Source organism: Brachyhypopomus gauderio, unplaced genomic scaffold (assembly GCF_052324685.1).
Source record: "Brachyhypopomus gauderio isolate BG-103 unplaced genomic scaffold, BGAUD_0.2 sc111, whole genome shotgun sequence".
NCBI classification, from domain to species: Eukaryota; Metazoa; Chordata; class Actinopteri; order Gymnotiformes; family Hypopomidae; genus Brachyhypopomus; species Brachyhypopomus gauderio.
Window position 1 is genome coordinate 362,704 of NW_027506932.1, and position 18,809 is coordinate 381,512.

The 18,809-nt window shown below is 42.2% G+C and overlaps 14 non-coding genes across 14 annotated transcripts; all 14 read right to left on the reverse strand.

Moving 5' to 3' along the window:
• Positions 1–4,893: 4,893 nt before the first annotated feature.
• On the reverse strand, positions 4,894–4,965 carry trnap-ugg (transfer RNA proline (anticodon UGG)). The gene has a single exon. It is a non-coding gene; the product is annotated as a tRNA-Pro (tRNA).
• A 1,275-nt stretch (positions 4,966–6,240) lies between these two features.
• trnap-ugg (transfer RNA proline (anticodon UGG)) lies at positions 6,241–6,312 on the reverse strand. Its single transcript has one exon. It is a non-coding gene; the product is annotated as a tRNA-Pro (tRNA).
• Positions 6,313–7,588: 1,276 nt separating this feature from the next.
• trnap-cgg (transfer RNA proline (anticodon CGG)) lies at positions 7,589–7,660 on the reverse strand. Its single transcript has one exon. It is a non-coding gene; the product is annotated as a tRNA-Pro (tRNA).
• Positions 7,661–8,257: 597 nt separating this feature from the next.
• trnap-ugg (transfer RNA proline (anticodon UGG)) lies at positions 8,258–8,329 on the reverse strand. The gene has a single exon. It is a non-coding gene; the product is annotated as a tRNA-Pro (tRNA).
• Positions 8,330–8,927: 598 nt separating this feature from the next.
• Positions 8,928–8,999, reverse strand: trnap-ugg (transfer RNA proline (anticodon UGG)). The gene has a single exon. It is a non-coding gene; the product is annotated as a tRNA-Pro (tRNA).
• Positions 9,000–10,274: 1,275 nt separating this feature from the next.
• Positions 10,275–10,346, reverse strand: trnap-ugg (transfer RNA proline (anticodon UGG)). The gene has a single exon. It is a non-coding gene; the product is annotated as a tRNA-Pro (tRNA).
• Positions 10,347–10,944: 598 nt separating this feature from the next.
• On the reverse strand, positions 10,945–11,016 carry trnap-ugg (transfer RNA proline (anticodon UGG)). The gene has a single exon. It is a non-coding gene; the product is annotated as a tRNA-Pro (tRNA).
• A 1,275-nt stretch (positions 11,017–12,291) lies between these two features.
• Positions 12,292–12,363, reverse strand: trnap-ugg (transfer RNA proline (anticodon UGG)). Its single transcript has one exon. It is a non-coding gene; the product is annotated as a tRNA-Pro (tRNA).
• Positions 12,364–14,978: 2,615 nt separating this feature from the next.
• Positions 14,979–15,050, reverse strand: trnap-ugg (transfer RNA proline (anticodon UGG)). Its single transcript has one exon. It is a non-coding gene; the product is annotated as a tRNA-Pro (tRNA).
• Positions 15,051–15,655: 605 nt separating this feature from the next.
• On the reverse strand, positions 15,656–15,727 carry trnap-cgg (transfer RNA proline (anticodon CGG)). Its single transcript has one exon. It is a non-coding gene; the product is annotated as a tRNA-Pro (tRNA).
• Positions 15,728–16,324: 597 nt separating this feature from the next.
• trnap-ugg (transfer RNA proline (anticodon UGG)) lies at positions 16,325–16,396 on the reverse strand. Its single transcript has one exon. It is a non-coding gene; the product is annotated as a tRNA-Pro (tRNA).
• A 598-nt stretch (positions 16,397–16,994) lies between these two features.
• Positions 16,995–17,066, reverse strand: trnap-ugg (transfer RNA proline (anticodon UGG)). Its single transcript has one exon. It is a non-coding gene; the product is annotated as a tRNA-Pro (tRNA).
• A 605-nt stretch (positions 17,067–17,671) lies between these two features.
• trnap-cgg (transfer RNA proline (anticodon CGG)) lies at positions 17,672–17,743 on the reverse strand. The gene has a single exon. It is a non-coding gene; the product is annotated as a tRNA-Pro (tRNA).
• Positions 17,744–18,340: 597 nt separating this feature from the next.
• Positions 18,341–18,412, reverse strand: trnap-ugg (transfer RNA proline (anticodon UGG)). Its single transcript has one exon. It is a non-coding gene; the product is annotated as a tRNA-Pro (tRNA).
• Between the last annotated feature and the right edge of the window lie 397 nt (positions 18,413–18,809).

Genomic DNA, 18,809 nt, shown 5'->3' on the forward strand with positions numbered 1-18,809 from the left:
GAATCTGGTACCGTGATGGCATTTAATCGACGGTAATCTGTGCACAGCCTATAAGTGCCATCTGGCTTTGGTACCAACAAGCATGGTGAACTCCATGGGCTTTTACTAGGTACTGCTAAACCATGTTTCAGCAAGTATTCTACCTCTCTTTTCATAATCTCCCGCTTTTGAGCATTCACACGGTATGCATGCTGTTTCAAAGGCTTCTCAGTAGATACCTTGATATCATGTTGAAGAACAAAAGTTTGCTTAGGTACATCACCAATTATAGTTGGAAACTCTCGAATCAGAGCTATAATGTTTGCACATTGTACTTTAGGTAAGTGTTTAACTAGGGAAGACTGTTCACAGTCTAACTGTGCTAACACTTCAGAATTCGACAGACGGGCTTCTAACTGGGAAGCAGAGCGCACAAACTCTTCTTTTTCAGGTTTATTGTCCACCACCGAAGTTAAAGCTACAGGTACCTCCACACCTTCCGGAGTTTTTCCACAAGTAGGCAACCGTCCGTAGTAAGGCTTGATCATGTTCACATGACAAATCCTGTATTTACGTCTACGGTCAGGTGTTTGTATCCGATAGTTAAGATCACTCACCCTCTTTTCAATCACATATGGTCCTGCAAAACTGGATGACATAGATGAGGTAGGAGAAGGTAAAAGCAATAAAACTTTATCCCCAGGATTAAAATGTCGAACCACAGCCATTTTATCGAAACAACGTTTCATTTTGGCTTGGGACTTGCTCATCACTTCTTTTGCCAGATCACATGCACGATGCCAACGTTCACGAAATGAACTGGTAAAATCTAAAACATGCTTACCCATAGGAGCTTGTTCTGATCGAAACATCTCTTTCAGCACTTTCATTGGACCGCGTACAGAATGCCCAAAAACTAATTCTACAGGAGAAAAACCCAATGACTCATGCTTAGCCTCTCGTGCAGCAAAAAGAACAAAAGGTACACCTTCATCCCAGTCCCGTCCACTGTCCAAACAATACTTCCTCAACATACTCTTTAATGTCTGATGGAAACGTTCCAAAGCCCCTTGTGACTCTGGGTGGTATGGACTAGACATTTCATGTTTGATCCCCAACATGTTGGAGACCTGAGCAAAGAGTTTTGATGTAAAGTTTGATCCTTGGTCTGTTTGTACAACCTTAGGCAGACCAAATGTAGTAAAAAATTTAAGTAGGGCCTTAACAATGACCTGACTAGTTATCTTCCTTAAAGGAATAGCTTCAGGAAAGCGTGTGACTGCACACATGATTGTTAAGAGAAACTGATTTCCCATTTTCGTTTTGGGCAATGGCCCAACACAATCTATCAAAACCCTCTCAAATGGTTCACCTGTTACTGGAATCGGCTGTAAAGGGGCTGGAGGAACAGGCTGATTTGGTTTTCCTATCCTTTGACAGATATCACATGAACGACAAAAGTTTACAACATCGGTACGCAAACCAGGCCAAAAGAAATGTTGTAGAATCCTTGCATACGTCTTAGTAATTCCCAAATGTCCAGACCAAGGATGATCATGAGCAACACTCAAGACCAATGAATGGAAACCAGATGGTACTACAATCTGAAACACAGCATTTGCACAGCTGGCGATTGAGGTCCATTTTCGCATCAACAGGCCATCCTCCAAAAAGAATGCAACCTGTTTATCTTTCAGCTCATCAAGGCCACACACAGACTGAAAACACTTGTTTAAACTGGCATCTTGCTTCTGAGCAGAAACCAAGTCCTCTCTGGTAAAATTACCTTGACTTTCAACTAACTTGTACAACTCATTTCCCTCTTCTACAGTGGGCAGTTTTGGAGAAGACACCACTGGGACTTCTGCTAGAAAGGTATCCGATAAGCCAATTGGCTCATCATCACTTCTAGCCAACCTTTGGGACCTAGTTACGGCACAAGCAGGAAATATACTGCTTTCAGTGACACCCTGTGCTTCTGGCTGTCCTGAAACTACCAACACAGGAATAACTCTTCCTCCGGCCAAATCATTTCCCAAAATCACATCGACGCCCTTTACAGGCAATTCATGTCGAACACCGATCTTGATATCACCGCATACCAGATCTGACTGTAAAGATATATTATACAAGGGTACTTGTACATAGCTCATCTCAATCCCTTGGCAAAGTGCATAAGAACCACTAAAAGACTTTTCAGTTAGGGACAACACACCTTCTCGGATAAAAGACTGTGCTGCACCAGTGTCACGTAACATGACAACAGGGTGAACTACATTAGAGCCCAACACAGATACTGATCCCTTTTGAATAAAAGGATGGAAACATTCATCAGGTGAGCTTACAGAATGAACAGAACTATTCTGAACCAACCCTACTGTCTTTACTTGTCCATTATTTGGTTTACGTTGTTTTTCCTGTCTCTCTTGCTTTCGTTTAAGACTAAAACAGTCAGCAGCTTTATGACCCAAATTGTGGCAATAATAACACTCCAGCTGCTCAGATCTCTCCTTTTCTCTACTATAACGTGTAGGGGACCTGTGAACATGCTTTTGCATACTGGCTGGCTGAACCACAAAGTTGCTCTTATGGGTTAAAACAAACTCGTCTGCTAGAACAGCAGCTTGAGACAAAGTACTCACCTTGCTCTCATTTAAATATACAGCAATTCGATCTGGCAGACACTTCTTAAAATCCTCCAACAACATGAGTTCCCTCAACGACTCCAGATCAGAAACCTTGTGAGCAGCAACCCACTTATCAAATAGAAGAGCCTTTTCCCTCGCAAACTCCACATAAGTGAGTTCAGATGACTTCTTGAATCCTCTGAACTTCTGCCTGTATGCTTCAGGGACTAATTCGTAAGCACGTAAAATTGCGGTTTTCACGGCTTCATACTCCATACTGTCGGACAATGACAATGATGAGCACACCTCTTGAGCCTTTCCAGTCAACTTACATTGCAACAGCAATGTCCAAAACTCCTTAGGCCACTTTAAAGAAAGAGCAATACGCTCAAAAATACTGAAGTAGGTGTCCACCTCAGACTCACGGAATGGAGGAACAAGGGCAATGTGCTTAGTGATAGAAAAAGACGGTAATGATGGTTCGTTAACAACTGCTGCCTCAGCACCAGAGCCAACAGCAGGAAACTGAGAAAATGTAGATGGCTCAAACCCAGTAGGACGAGCTGGAAAAACATCCGACCGGTTACCAGTCCTTGGATATTCATTCATTCTCAGTTCCAACTCACGCAGTCGAATTTCTCTCTCTAGTTCAATTTCCATCCGACGAGACACTATCTTGTATTCAAACTCTGCTTTTCTTTGCTCTGCCCGTGCCTCTCGTTCCATTTCTACTCGAGCGAGCCGCACCTTTAAAAGAGATTTCTCTCTAGACCCAGATGACAAAGAAAGAGGCTCAAACCTAGGCAATGTTGCCTGCACTTTAGGAGATGCACAGACAGCCTCCCTTTCAGACACAACTGGAGTATGCATGTCTCCCTCATGCTCCTTGACTGCGTCACCAACAGTAGCTGTAAGTGTTTCCAGGTCAGATTGCCTGAAAGTACCCAACTCAATCAATTTGTCAAGCACAAGTTGCCGTATCACAGCTTTCCTTAACTGTCTAGTAGCCACAACCTCAAGATGCTCACAAATGCTCAGCAAGTCCACCTTACGAAAGGTTTCTAATTGCACCAAACTGGGGTTACTCAAAAATGCCTGTACATCAAAATGAGCCATGATGAAAAAAAACTACATCACAAACAGCATCCACTTACTGCCATCAACCAACAATGGGACCAATAAAAGATCCCGGACGAGCCCCCATATGTTACAAACCCCTCAAGCTCGGTCTAGGGGGGGGGAAAGGAGTATGTAACAAGTGGAGATGGCAATCAGGTGGAAATGGATGAAGATGAAACTGAGATGTAGAAGACAAGACTACAACAAAATTCCCAAGGTCAATATCTGTTTACTATGGGGTATAGATCATATATATGTATATAATTATAATAACATGAGGAAAAACAAATAAGACTGGACCCTGGACGACACCAAATCAAAGAACACAACAAAACAAACACACCTTAAGCTAGAAACAACAAGAACTACCTCTCTAACCCAAGGAAAAACAAAACACAACTATCCTTATCTACCTATTCTAATAATTAAAACATACAAAGTGGGTGTCCGCCCCTTACCTACTGAATCTAAACAAGATAAGGCCTACGTGATGGATATGTAGGAGCGCGCTCTACCTTACTTGTCCAGCCCCAAAAACAACCAAACATAATCCCACAGAAACATCTATTACAAGGCTCATAGCTCAACCCTTACTCCAGGTTGTTTAGAGCAAACAATTTCAGGCTCAAGCAGCATGGCCCAAGCTGCTCTTCCTCTGTGGTCTACCTCAGGTCTTCTCTCTCTCTCTCTCTCCCCCTAGTGGCGTCTTAAAAAGGCCAGGCTCCGCCCACAGTCCATCTCCTGAAAAACAAAACCCTGGCAAATGTGCACATGCACGTAACACTAGGGAAAATACAGTCCCGGCTTGTCATGCTAATGTAAGAGCCAGATGTGCTAGATCTATGCTCTGTGGACACTGGCTTAACAGCAAATTATTTATTCACCCTCACTCGTCTGCAGTTGCGATTCACTTAGTGAAAGGTATCGCTAGTGTAATAGCTACCAGAGCATCCACATTTTTGTTGTCAATGTAGGCTTGGCTGGCAATTTAACCCAAAAAAGGGCCAGGGATCTCTTGCTTCTAAACAATAACCGAAGCTGTAGTCCAAAAAGTTGCTTTGCCATTCAGAAATGGTCTATTTTAATGTTGACATGTCTTAGATGCAGATGTCACAACAATGCAGTAAAGTAGAGCACTGTACATAGTTTTAGTCAAATAACATATAAAGGGCTCGTCCGGGATTTGAACCCGGGACCTCTCGCACCCAAAGCAAGAATCATACGCCTAGACCAACGAGCCTACTAGTTCAAGATTTGCTTTCTTATTTTGGCCTTTTGAGGCGTTTATTTTGGCTTTTTTTGGCTCTTTTGCCTAGTGCACAGTCTCAGTCTTGACTACACACATGAATGTATCAAGCCCTTATGCACAAATCAGTTGGCATTTGGGCTGAAAAGACAGTAACACAATTCAACTCCTGGAGACTGTACTTGAAAACGTAATATACCACACGTGCTAGGGAAAGTACAGTCCCGGCTTGTCATGCTAATGTAAGAGCCAGATGTGCTAGATCTATGCTCTGTGGACACTGGCTTAACAGCAAATTATTTATTCACCCTCACTCGTCTGCAGTTGCGATTCACTTCGTGACAGGTATCGCTATTGTAATAGCTACCAGAGCATCCACATTTTTGTTGTCAATGTAGGCTTGGCTGGCAATTTAATCCAAAAAAGGGCCAGGGATCTCTCGCTTCTAAACAATAACAGAATAACCGAAGATGTAGTCCAACAAGCTGCTTTGCCATTCAGAAATGGTCTGTTTAAACGTTGACATGTCTTAGAAGCAGATGTCACAACAATGCAGTAAAGAAGAGCACTGTACATAATTTTAGTCAAATAACATAAAAAGGGCTCGTCCAGGATTTGAACCCGGGACCTCTCACACCCGAAGCGAGAATCATACGACTAGACCAACGAGCCTTCTATTTCAAGATTTGATTTCTTATTTTGGCCTTTTGAGGCGTTTATTTAGGCTTTTTTGGCTCTTTTGCCTAGTGCACATTCTCAGTCTTGACTACACACATCTATGTATCACGCTTTTATGCACAAATCAGTTGGCATTTGGGCTGAAAAGACAGTAACACAATTCAACTCCTGAAGACTGTACTTGAAAACGTAATGTACCACACGTGCTAGGGAAAATACAGTCCCGGCTTGTCATGCTAATGTAAGAGCCAGATGTGCTAGATCTATGCTCTGTGGACACTGGCTTAACAGCAAATTATTTATTCACCCTCACTCGTCTGCAGTTGCGATTCACTTCGTGACAGGTATCGCTATTGTAATAGCTACCAGAGCATCCACATTTTTGTTGTCAATGTAGGCTTGGCTGGCAATTTAACCCAAAAAAGGGCCAGGGATCTCTTGCTTCTAAACAATAACCGAAGCTGTAGTCCAAAAAGTTGCTTTGCCATTCAGAAATGGTCTATTTTAATGTTGACATGTCTTAGATGCAGATGTCACAACAATGCAGTAAAGTAGAGCACTGTACATAGTTTTAGTCAAATAACATATAAAGGGCTCGTCCGGGATTTGAACCCGGGACCTCTTGCACCCAAAGCAAGAATCATACGCCTAGACCAACAAGCCTACTAGTTCAAGATTTGCTTTCTTATTTTGGCCTTTTGAGGCGTTTATTTTGGCTTTTTTTGGCTCTTTTGCCTAGTGCACAGTCTCAGTCTTGACTACACACATGAATGTATCAAGCCCTTATGCACAAATCAGTTGGCATTTGGGCTGAAAAGACAGTAACACAATTCAACTCCTGGAGACTGTACTTGAAAACGTAATATACCACACGTGCTAGGGAAAATACAGTCCCGGCTTGTCATGCTAATGTAAGAGCCAGATGTGCTAGATCTATGCTCTGTGGACACTGGCTTAACAGCAAATTATTTATTCACCCTCACTCGTCTGCAGTTGCGATTCACTTAGTGAAAGGTATCGCTAGTGTAATAGCTACCAGAGCATCCACATTTTTGTTGTCAATGTAGGCTTGGCTGGCAATTTAACCCAAAAAAGGGCCAGGGATCTCTTGCTTCTAAACAATAACCGAAGCTGTAGTCCAAAAAGTTGCTTTGCCATTCAGAAATGGTCTATTTTAATGTTGACATGTCTTAGATGCAGATGTCACAACAATGCAGTAAAGTAGAGCACTGTACATAGTTTTAGTCAAATAACATATAAAGGGATCGTCCGGGATTTGAACCCGGGACCTCTCGCACCCAAAGCGAAAATCATACGCCTAGACCAACGAGCCTACTAGTTCAAGATTTGCTTTCTTATTTTGGCCTTTTGAGGCGTTTATTTTGGCTTTTTTTGGCTCTTTTGCCTAGTGCACAGTCTCAGTCTTGACTACACACATGAATGTATCAAGCCCTTATGCACAAATCAGTTGGCATTTGGGCTGAAAAGACAGTAACACAATTCAACTCCTGGAGACTGTACTTGAAAACGTAATATACCACACGTGCTAGGGAAAGTACAGTCCCGGCTTGTCATGCTAATGTAAGAGCCAGATGTGCTAGATCTATGCTCTGTGGACACTGGCTTAACAGCAAATTATTTATTCACCCTCACTCGTCTGCAGTTGCGATTCACTTCGTGACAGGTATCGCTATTGTAATAGCTACCAGAGCATCCACATTTTTGTTGTCAATGTAGGCTTGGCTGGCAATTTAACCCAAAAAAGGACCAGGGATCTCTCGCTTCTAAACAATAACAGAATAACCGAAGATGTAGTCCAACAAGCTGCTTTGCCATTCAGAAACGGTCTGTTTAAACGTTGACATGTCTTAGAAGCAGATGTCACAACAATGCAGTAAAGAAGAGCACTGTACATAATTTTAGTCAAATAACATATAAAGGGCTCGTCCGGGATTTGAACCCGGGACCTCTCACACCCGAAGCGAGAATCATACGACTAGACCAACGAGCCTATTAGTTCAAGATTTGATTTCTTATTTTGGCCTTTTGAGGCGTTTATTTAGGCTTTTTTGGCTCTTTTGCCTAGTGCACATTCTCAGTCTTGACTACACACATCTATGTATCACGCTTTTATGCACAAATCAGTTGGCATTTGGGCTGAAAAGACAGTAACACAATTCAACTCCTGAAGACTGTACTTGAAAACGTAATGTACCACACGTGCTAGGGAAAATACAGTCCCGGCTTGTCATGCTAATGTAAGAGCCAGATGTGCTAGATCTATGCTCTGTGGACACTGGCTTAACAGCAAATTATTTATTCACCCTCACTCGTCTGCAGTTGCGATTCACTTAGTGAAAGGTATCGCTAGTGTAATAGCTACCAGAGCATCCACATTTTTGTTGTCAATGTAGGCTTGGCTGGCAATTTAACCCAAAAAAGGGCCAGGGAACTCTTGCTTCTAAACAATAACCGAAGCTGTAGTCCAAAAAGTTGCTTTGCCATTCAGAAATGGTCTATTTTAATGTTGACATGTCTTAGATGCAGATGTCACAACAATGCAGTAAAGTAGAGCACTGTACATAGTTTTAGTCAAATAACATATAAAGGGCTCGTCCGGGATTTGAACCCGGGACCTCTCGCACCCAAAGCAAGAATCATACGCCTAGACCAACGAGCCTACTAGTTCAAGATTTGCTTTCTTATTTTGGCCTTTTGAGGCGTTTATTTTGGCTTTTTTTGGCTCTTTTGCCTAGTGCACAGTCTCAGTCTTGACTACACACATGAATGTATCAAGCCCTTATGCACAAATCAGTTGGCATTTGGGCTGAAAAGACAGTAACACAATTCAACTCCTGGAGACTGTACTTGAAAACGTAATATACCACACGTGCTAGGGAAAATACAGTCCCGGCTTGTCATGCTAATGTAAGAGCCAGATGTGCTAGATCTATGCTCTGTGGACACTGGCTTAACAGCAAATTATTTATTCACCCTCACTCGTCTGCAGTTGCGATTCACTTAGTGAAAGGTATCGCTAGTGTAATAGCTACCAGAGCATCCACATTTTTGTTGTCAATGTAGGCTTGGCTGGCAATTTAACCCAAAAAAGGGCCAGGGATCTCTTGCTTCTAAACAATAACCGAAGCTGTAGTCCAAAAAGTTGCTTTGCCATTCAGAAATGGTCTATTTTAATGTTGACATGTCTTAGATGCAGATGTCACAACAATGCAGTAAAGTAGAGCACTGTACATAGTTTTAGTCAAATAACATATAAAGGGCTCGTCCGGGATTTGAACCCGGGACCTCTCGCACCCAAAGCAAGAATCATACGCCTAGACCAACGAGCCTACTAGTTCAAGATTTGCTTTCTTATTTTGGCCTTTTGAGGCGTTTATTTTGGCTTTTTTTGGCTCTTTTGCCTAGTGCACAGTCTCAGTCTTGACTACACACATGAATGTATCAAGCCCTTATGCACAAATCAGTTGGCATTTGGGCTGAAAAGACAGTAACACAATTCAACTCCTGGAGACTGTACTTGAAAACGTAATATACCACACGTGCTAGGGAAAGTACAGTCCCGGCTTGTCATGCTAATGTAAGAGCCAGATGTGCTAGATCTATGCTCTGTGGACACTGGCTTAACAGCAAATTATTTATTCACCCTCACTCGTCTGCAGTTGCGATTCACTTCGTGACAGGTATCGCTATTGTAATAGCTACCAGAGCATCCACATTTTTGTTGTCAATGTAGGCTTGGCTGGCAATTTAACCCAAAAAAGGGCCAGGGATCTCTCGCTTCTAAACAATAACAGAATAACCGAAGATGTAGTCCAACAAGCTGCTTTGCCATTCAGAAATGGTCTGTTTAAACGTTGACATGTCTTAGAAGCAGATGTCACAACAATGCAGTAAAGAAGAGCACTGTACATAATTTTAGTCAAATAACATAAAAAGGGCTCGTCCAGGATTTGAACCCGGGACCTCTCACACCCGAAGCGAGAATCATACGACTAGACCAACGAGCCTTCTATTTCAAGATTTGATTTCTTATTTTGGCCTTTTGAGGCGTTTATTTAGGCTTTTTTGGCTCTTTTGCCTAGTGCACATTCTCAGTCTTGACTACACACATCTATGTATCACGCTTTTATGCACAAATCAGTTGGCATTTGGGCTGAAAAGACAGTAACACAATTCAACTCCTGAAGACTGTACTTGAAAACGTAATGTACCACACGTGCTAGGGAAAATACAGTCCCGGCTTGTCATGCTAATGTAAGAGCCAGATGTGCTAGATCTATGCTCTGTGGACACTGGCTTAACAGCAAATTATTTATTCACCCTCACTCGTCTGCAGTTGCGATTCACTTCGTGACAGGTATCGCTATTGTAATAGCTACCAGAGCATCCACATTTTTGTTGTCAATGTAGGCTTGGCTGGCAATTTAACCCAAAAAAGGGCCAGGGATCTCTTGCTTCTAAACAATAACCGAAGCTGTAGTCCAAAAAGTTGCTTTGCCATTCAGAAATGGTCTATTTTAATGTTGACATGTCTTAGATGCAGATGTCACAACAATGCAGTAAAGTAGAGCACTGTACATAGTTTTAGTCAAATAACATATAAAGGGCTCGTCCGGGATTTGAACCCGGGACCTCTTGCACCCAAAGCAAGAATCATACGCCTAGACCAACAAGCCTACTAGTTCAAGATTTGCTTTCTTATTTTGGCCTTTTGAGGCGTTTATTTTGGCTTTTTTTGGCTCTTTTGCCTAGTGCACAGTCTCAGTCTTGACTACACACATGAATGTATCAAGCCCTTATGCACAAATCAGTTGGCATTTGGGCTGAAAAGACAGTAACACAATTCAACTCCTGGAGACTGTACTTGAAAACGTAATATACCACACGTGCTAGGGAAAATACAGTCCCGGCTTGTCATGCTAATGTAAGAGCCAGATGTGCTAGATCTATGCTCTGTGGACACTGGCTTAACAGCAAATTATTTATTCACCCTCACTCGTCTGCAGTTGCGATTCACTTAGTGAAAGGTATCGCTAGTGTAATAGCTACCAGAGCATCCACATTTTTGTTGTCAATGTAGGCTTGGCTGGCAATTTAACCCAAAAAAGGGCCAGGGATCTCTTGCTTCTAAACAATAACCGAAGCTGTAGTCCAAAAAGTTGCTTTGCCATTCAGAAATGGTCTATTTTAATGTTGACATGTCTTAGATGCAGATGTCACAACAATGCAGTAAAGTAGAGCACTGTACATAGTTTTAGTCAAATAACATATAAAGGGCTCGTCCGGGATTTGAACCCGGGACCTCTCGCACCCAAAGCAAGAATCATACACCTAGACCAACGAGCCTACTAGTTCAAGATTTGCTTTCTTATTTTGGCCTTTTGAGGCGTTTATTTTGGCTTTTTTTGGCTCTTTTGCCTAGTGCACAGTCTCAGTCTTGACTACACACATGAATGTATCAAGCCCTTATGCACAAATCAGTTGGCATTTGGGCTGAAAAGACAGTAACACAATTCAACTCCTGGAGACTGTACTTGAAAACGTAATATACCACACGTGCTAGGGAAAGTACAGTCCCGGCTTGTCATGCTAATGTAAGAGCCAGATGTGCTAGATCTATGCTCTGTGGACACTGGCTTAACAGCAAATTATTTATTCACCCTCACTCGTCTGCAGTTGCGATTCACTTCGTGACAGGTATCGCTATTGTAATAGCTACCAGAGCATCCACATTTTTGTTGTCAATGTAGGCTTGGCTGGCAATTTAACCCAAAAAAGGGCCAGGGATCTCTCGCTTCTAAACAATAACAGAATAACCGAAGATGTAGTCCAACAAGCTGCTTTGCCATTCAGAAATGGTCTGTTTAAACGTTGACATGTCTTAGAAGCAGATGTCACAACAATGCAGTAAAGAAGAGCACTGTACATAATTTTAGTCAAATAACATAAAAAGGGCTCGTCCAGGATTTGAACCCGGGACCTCTCACACCCGAAGCGAGAATCATACGACTAGACCAACGAGCCTTCTATTTCAAGATTTGATTTCTTATTTTGGCCTTTTGAGGCGTTTATTTAGGCTTTTTTGGCTCTTTTGCCTAGTGCACATTCTCAGTCTTGACTACACACATCTATGTATCACGCTTTTATGCACAAATCAGTTGGCATTTGGGCTGAAAAGACAGTAACACAATTCAACTCCTGAAGACTGTACTTGAAAACGTAATGTACCACACGTGCTAGGGAAAATACAGTCCCGGCTTGTCATGCTAATGTAAGAGCCAGATGTGCTAGATCTATGCTCTGTGGACACTGGCTTAACAGCAAATTATTTATTCACCCTCACTCGTCTGCAGTTGCGATTCACTTCGTGACAGGTATCGCTATTGTAATAGCTACCAGAGCATCCACATTTTTGTTGTCAATGTAGGCTTGGCTGGCAATTTAACCCAAAAAAGGGCCAGGGATCTCTTGCTTCTAAACAATAACCGAAGCTGTAGTCCAAAAAGTTGCTTTGCCATTCAGAAATGGTCTATTTTAATGTTGACATGTCTTAGATGCAGATGTCACAACAATGCAGTAAAGTAGAGCACTGTACATAGTTTTAGTCAAATAACATATAAAGGGCTCGTCCGGGATTTGAACCCGGGACCTCTTGCACCCAAAGCAAGAATCATACGCCTAGACCAACGAGCCTACTAGTTCAAGATTTGCTTTCTTATTTTGGCCTTTTGAGGCGTTTATTTTGGCTTTTTTTGGCTCTTTTGCCTAGTGCACAGTCTCAGTCTTGACTACACACATGAATGTATCAAGCCCTTATGCACAAATCAGTTGGCATTTGGGCTGAAAAGACAGTAACACAATTCAACTCCTGGAGACTGTACTTGAAAACGTAATATACCACACGTGCTAGGGAAAATACAGTCCCGGCTTGTCATGCTAATGTAAGAGCCAGATGTGCTAGATCTATGCTCTGTGGACACTGGCTTAACAGCAAATTATTTATTCACCCTCACTCGTCTGCAGTTGCGATTCACTTAGTGAAAGGTATCGCTAGTGTAATAGCTACCAGAGCATCCACATTTTTGTTGTCAATGTAGGCTTGGCTGGTAATTTAACCCAAAAAAGGGCCAGGGATCTCTTGCTTCTAAACAATAACCGAAGCTGTAGTCCAAAAAGTTGCTTTGCCATTCAGAAATGGTCTATTTTAATGTTGACATGTCTTAGATGCAGATGTCACAACAATGCAGTAAAGTAGAGCACTGTACATAGTTTTAGTCAAATAACATATAAAGGGATCGTCCGGGATTTGAACCCGGGACCTCTCGCACCCAAAGCGAAAATCATACGCCTAGACCAACGAGCCTACTAGTTCAAGATTTGCTTTCTTATTTTGGCCTTTTGAGGCGTTTATTTTGGCTTTTTTTGGCTCTTTTGCCTAGTGCACAGTCTCAGTCTTGACTACACACATGAATGTATCAAGCCCTTATGCACAAATCAGTTGGCATTTGGGCTGAAAAGACAGTAACACAATTCAACTCCTGGAGACTGTACTTGAAAACGTAATATACCACACGTGCTAGGGAAAGTACAGTCCCGCCTTGTCATGCTAATGTAAGAGCCAGATGTGCTAGATCTATGCTCTGTGGACACTGGCTTAACAGCAAATTATTTATTCACCCTCACTCGTCTGCAGTTGCGATTCACTTCGTGACAGGTATCGCTATTGTAATAGCTACCAGAGCATCCACATTTTTGTTGTCAATGTAGGCTTGGCTGGCAATTTAACCCAAAAAAGGACCAGGGATCTCTCGCTTCTAAACAATAACAGAATAACCGAAGATGTAGTCCAACAAGCTGCTTTGCCATTCAGAAACGGTCTGTTTAAACGTTGACATGTCTTAGAAGCAGATGTCACAACAATGCAGTAAAGAAGAGCACTGTACATAATTTTAGTCAAATAACATAAAAAGGGCTCGTCCAGGATTTGAACCCGGGACCTCTCACACCCGAAGCGAGAATCATACGATTAGACCAACGAGCCTTCTATTTCAAGATTTGATTTCTTATTTTGGCCTTTTGAGGCGTTTATTTTGGCTTTTTTGGCTCTTTTGCCTAGTGCACATTCTCAGTCTTGACTACACACATCTATGTATCACGCTTTTATGCACAAATCAGTTGGCATTTGGGCTGAAAAGACAGTAACACAATTCAACTCCTGAAGACTGTACTTGAAAACGTAATGTACCACACGTGCTAGGGAAAATACAGTCCCGGCTTGTCATGCTAATGTAAGAGCCAGATGTGCTAGATCTATGCTCTGTGGACACTGGCTTAACAGCAAATTATTTATTCACCCTCACTCGTCTGCAGTTGCGATTCACTTCGTGACAGGTATCGCTATTGTAATAGCTACCAGAGCATCCACATTTTTGTTGTCAATGTAGGCTTGGCTGGCAATTTAACCCAAAAAAGGGCCAGGGATCTCTTGCTTCTAAACAATAACCGAAGCTGTAGTCCAAAAAGTTGCTTTGCCATTCAGAAATGGTCTATTTTAATGTTGACATGTCTTAGATGCAGATGTCACAACAATGCAGTAAAGTAGAGCACTGTACATAGTTTTAGTCAAATAACATATAAAGGGCTCGTCCGGGATTTGAAGCCGTGACCTCTCGCACCCAAAGCAAGAATCATACGCCTAGACCAACGAGCCTACTAGTTCAAGATTTGCTTTCTTATTTTGGCCTTTTGAGGCGTTTATTTTGGCTTTTTTTGGCTCTTTTGCCTAGTGCACAGTCTCAGTCTTGACTACACACATGAATGTATCAAGCCCTTATGCACAAATCAGTTGGCATTTGGGCTGAAAAGACAGTAACACAATTCAACTCCTGGAGACTGTACTTGAAAACGTAATATACCACACGTGCTAGGGAAAATACAGTCCCGGCTTGTCATGCTAATGTAAGAGCCAGATGTGCTAGATCTATGCTCTGTGGACACTGGCTTAACAGCAAATTATTTATTCACCCTCACTCGTCTGCAGTTGCGATTCACTTAGTGAAAGGTATCGCTAGTGTAATAGCTACCAGAGCATCCACATTTTTGTTGTCAATGTAGGCTTGGCTGGCAATTTAACCCAAAAAAGGGCCAGGGATCTCTTGCTTCTAAACAATAACCGAAGCTGTAGTCCAAAAAGTTGCTTTGCCATTCAGAAATGGTCTATTTTAATGTTGACATGTCTTAGATGCAGATGTCACAACAATGCAGTAAAGTAGAGCACTGTACATAGTTTTAGTCAAATAACATATAAAGGGCTCGTCCGGGATTTGAACCCGGGACCTCTCGCACCCAAAGCGAGAATCATACGCCTAGACCAACGAGCCTACTAGTTCAAGATTTGATTTCTTATTTTGGCCTTTTGAGGCGTTTATTTTGGCTTTTTTGGCTCTTTTGCCTAGTGCACAGTCTCAGTCTTGACTACACACATGAATGTATCAAGCCCTTATGCACAAATCAGTTGGCATTTGGGCTGAAAAGACAGTAACACAATTCAACTCCTGGAGACTGTACTTGAAAACGTAATATACCACACGTGCTAGGGAAAGTACAGTCCCGGCTTGTCATGCTAATGTAAGAGCCAGATGTGCTAGATCTATGCTCTGTGGACACTGGCTTAACAGCAAATTATTTATTCACCCTCACTCGTCTGCAGTTGCGATTCACTTCGTGACAGGTATCGCTATTGTAATAGCTACCAGAGCATCCACATTTTTGTTGTCAATGTAGGCTTGGCTGGCAATTTAACCCAAAAAAGGGCCAGGGATCTCTCGCTTCTAAACAATAACAGAATAACCGAAGATGTAGTCCAACAAGCTGCTTTGCCATTCAGAAACGGTCTGTTTAAACGTTGACATGTCTTAGAAGCAGATGTCACAACAATGCAGTAAAGAAGAGCACTGTACATAATTTTAGTCAAATAACATATAAAGGGCTCGTCCGGGATTTGAACCCGGGACCTCTCACACCCGAAGCGAGAATCATACGACTAGACCAACGAGCCTATTAGTTCAAGATTTGATTTCTTATTTTGGCCTTTTGAGGCGTTTATTTTGGCTTTTTTGGCTCTTTTGCCTAGTGCACATTCTCAGTCTTGACTACACACATCTATGTATCACGCTTTTATGCACAAATCAGTTGGCATTTGGGCTGAAAAGACAGTAACACAATTCAACTCCTGAAGACTGTACTTGAAAACGTAATGTACCACACGTGCTAGGGAAAATACAGTCCCGGCTTGTCATGCTAATGTAAGAGCCAGATGTGCTAGATCTATGCTCTGTGGACACTGGCTTAACAGCAAATTATTTATTCACCCTCACTCGTCTGCAGTTGCGATTCACTTAGTGAAAGGTATCGCTAGTGTAATAGCTACCAGAGCATCCACATTTTTGTTGTCAATGTAGGCTTGGCTGGCAATTTAACCCAAAAAAGGGCCAGGGAACTCTTGCTTCTAAACAATAACCGAAGCTGTAGTCCAAAAAGTTGCTTTGCCATTCAGAAATGGTCTATTTTAATGTTGACATGTCTTAGATGCAGATGTCACAACAATGCAGTAAAGTAGAGCACTGTACATAGTTTTAGTCAAATAACATATAAAGGGCTCGTCCGGGATTTGAACCCGGGACCTCTCGCACCCAAAGCAAGAATCATACGCCTAGACCAACGAGCCTACTAGTTCAAGATTTGCTTTCTTATTTTGGCCTTTTGAGGCGTTTATTTTGGCTTTTTTTGGCTCTTTTGCCTAGTGCACAGTCTCAGTCTTGACTACACACATGAATGTATCAAGCCCTTATGCACAAATCAGTTGGCATTTGGGCTGAAAAGACAGTAACACAATTCAACTCCTGGAGACTGTACTTGAAAACGTAATATACCACACGTGCTAGGGAAAATACAGTCCCGGCTTGTCATGCTAATGTAAGAGCCAGATGTGCTAGATCTATGCTCTGTGGACACTGGCTTAACAGCAAATTATTTATTCACCCTCACTCGTCTGCAGTTGCGATTCACTTAGTGAAAGGTATCGCTAGTGTAATAGCTACCAGAGCATCCACATTTTTGTTGTCAATGTAGGCTTGGCTGGCAATTTAACCCAAAAAAGGGCCAGGGATCTCTTGCTTCTAAACAATAACCGAAGCTGTAGTCCAAAAAGTTGCTTTGCCATTCAGAAATGGTCTATTTTAATGTTGACATGTCTTAGATGCAGATGTCACAACAATGCAGTAAAGTAGAGCACTGTACATAGTTTTAGTCAAATAACATATAAAGGGCTCGTCCGGGATTTGAACCCGGGACCTCTCGCACCCAAAGCGAGAATCATACGCCTAGACCAACGAGCCTACTAGTTCAAGATTTGATTTCTTATTTTGGCCTTTTGAGGCGTTTATTTTGGCTTTTTTGGCTCTTTTGCCTAGTGCACAGTCTCAGTCTTGACTACACACATGAATGTATCAAGCCCTTATGCACAAATCAGTTGGCATTTGGGCTGAAAAGACAGTAACACAATTCAACTCCTGGAGACTGTACTTGAAAACGTAATATACCACACGTGCTAGGGAAAGTACAGTCCCGGCTTGTCATGCTAATGTAAGAGCCAGATGTGCTAGATCTATGCTCTGTGGACACTGGCTTAACAGCAAATTATTTATTCACCCTCACTCGTCTGCAGTTGCGATTCACTTCGTGACAGGTATCGCTATTGTAATAGCTACCAGAGCATCCACATTTTTGTTGTCAATGTAGGCTTGGCTGGCAATTTAACCCAAAAAAGGGCCAGGGATCTCTCGCTTCTAAACAATAACAGAATAACCGAAGATGTAGTCCAACAAGCTGCTTTGCCATTCAGAAACGGTCTGTTTAAACGTTGACATGTCTTAGAAGCAGATGTCACAACAATGCAGTAAAGAAGAGCACTGTACATAATTTTAGTCAAATAACATATAAAGGGCTCGTCCGGGATTTGAACCCGGGACCTCTCACACCCGAAGCGAGAATCATACGACTAGACCAACGAGCCTATTAGTTCAAGATTTGATTTCTTATTTTGGCCTTTTGAGGCGTTTATTTTGGCTTTTTTGGCTCTTTTGCCTAGTGCACATTCTCAGTCTTGACTACACACATCTATGTATCACGCTTTTATGCACAAATCAGTTGGCATTTGGGCTGAAAAGACAGTAACACAATTCAACTCCTGAAGACTGTACTTGAAAACGTAATGTACCACACGTGCTAGGGAAAATACAGTCCCGGCTTGTCATGCTAATGTAAGAGCCAGATGTGCTAGATCTATGCTCTGTGGACACTGGCTTAACAGCAAATTATTTATTCACCCTCACTCGTCTGCAGTTGCGATTCACTTAGTGAAAGGTATCGCTAGTGTAATAGCTACCAGAGCATCCACATTTTTGTTGTCAATGTAGGCTTGGCTGGCAATTTAACCCAAAAAAGGGCCAGGGAACTCTTGCTTCTAAACAATAACCGAAGCTGTAGTCCAAAAAGTTGCTTTGCCATTCAGAAATGGTCTATTTTAATGTTGACATGTCTTAGATGCAGATGTCACAACAATGCAGTAAAGTAGAGCACTGTACATAGTTTTAGTCAAATAACATATAAAGGGCTCGTCCGGGATTTGAACCCGGGACCTCTCGCACCCAAAGCAAGAATCATACGCCTAGACCAACGAGCCTACTAGTTCAAGATTTGCTTTCTTATTTTGGCCTTTTGAGGCGTTTATTTTGGCTTTTTTTGGCTCTTTTGCCTAGTGCACAGTCTCAGTCTTGACTACACACATGAATGTATCAAGCCCTTATGCACAAATCAGTTGGCATTTGGGCTGAAAAGACAGTAACACAATTCAACTCCTGGAGACTGTACTTGAAAACGTAATATACCACACGTGCTAGGGAAAATACAGTCCCGGCTTGTCATGCTAATGTAAGAGCCAGATGTGCTAGATCTATGCTCTGTGGACACTGGCTTAACAGCAAATTATTTATTCACCCTCACTCGTCTGCAGTTGCGATTCACTTAGTGAAAGGTATCGCTAGTGTAATAGCTACCAGAGCATCCACATTTTTGTTGTC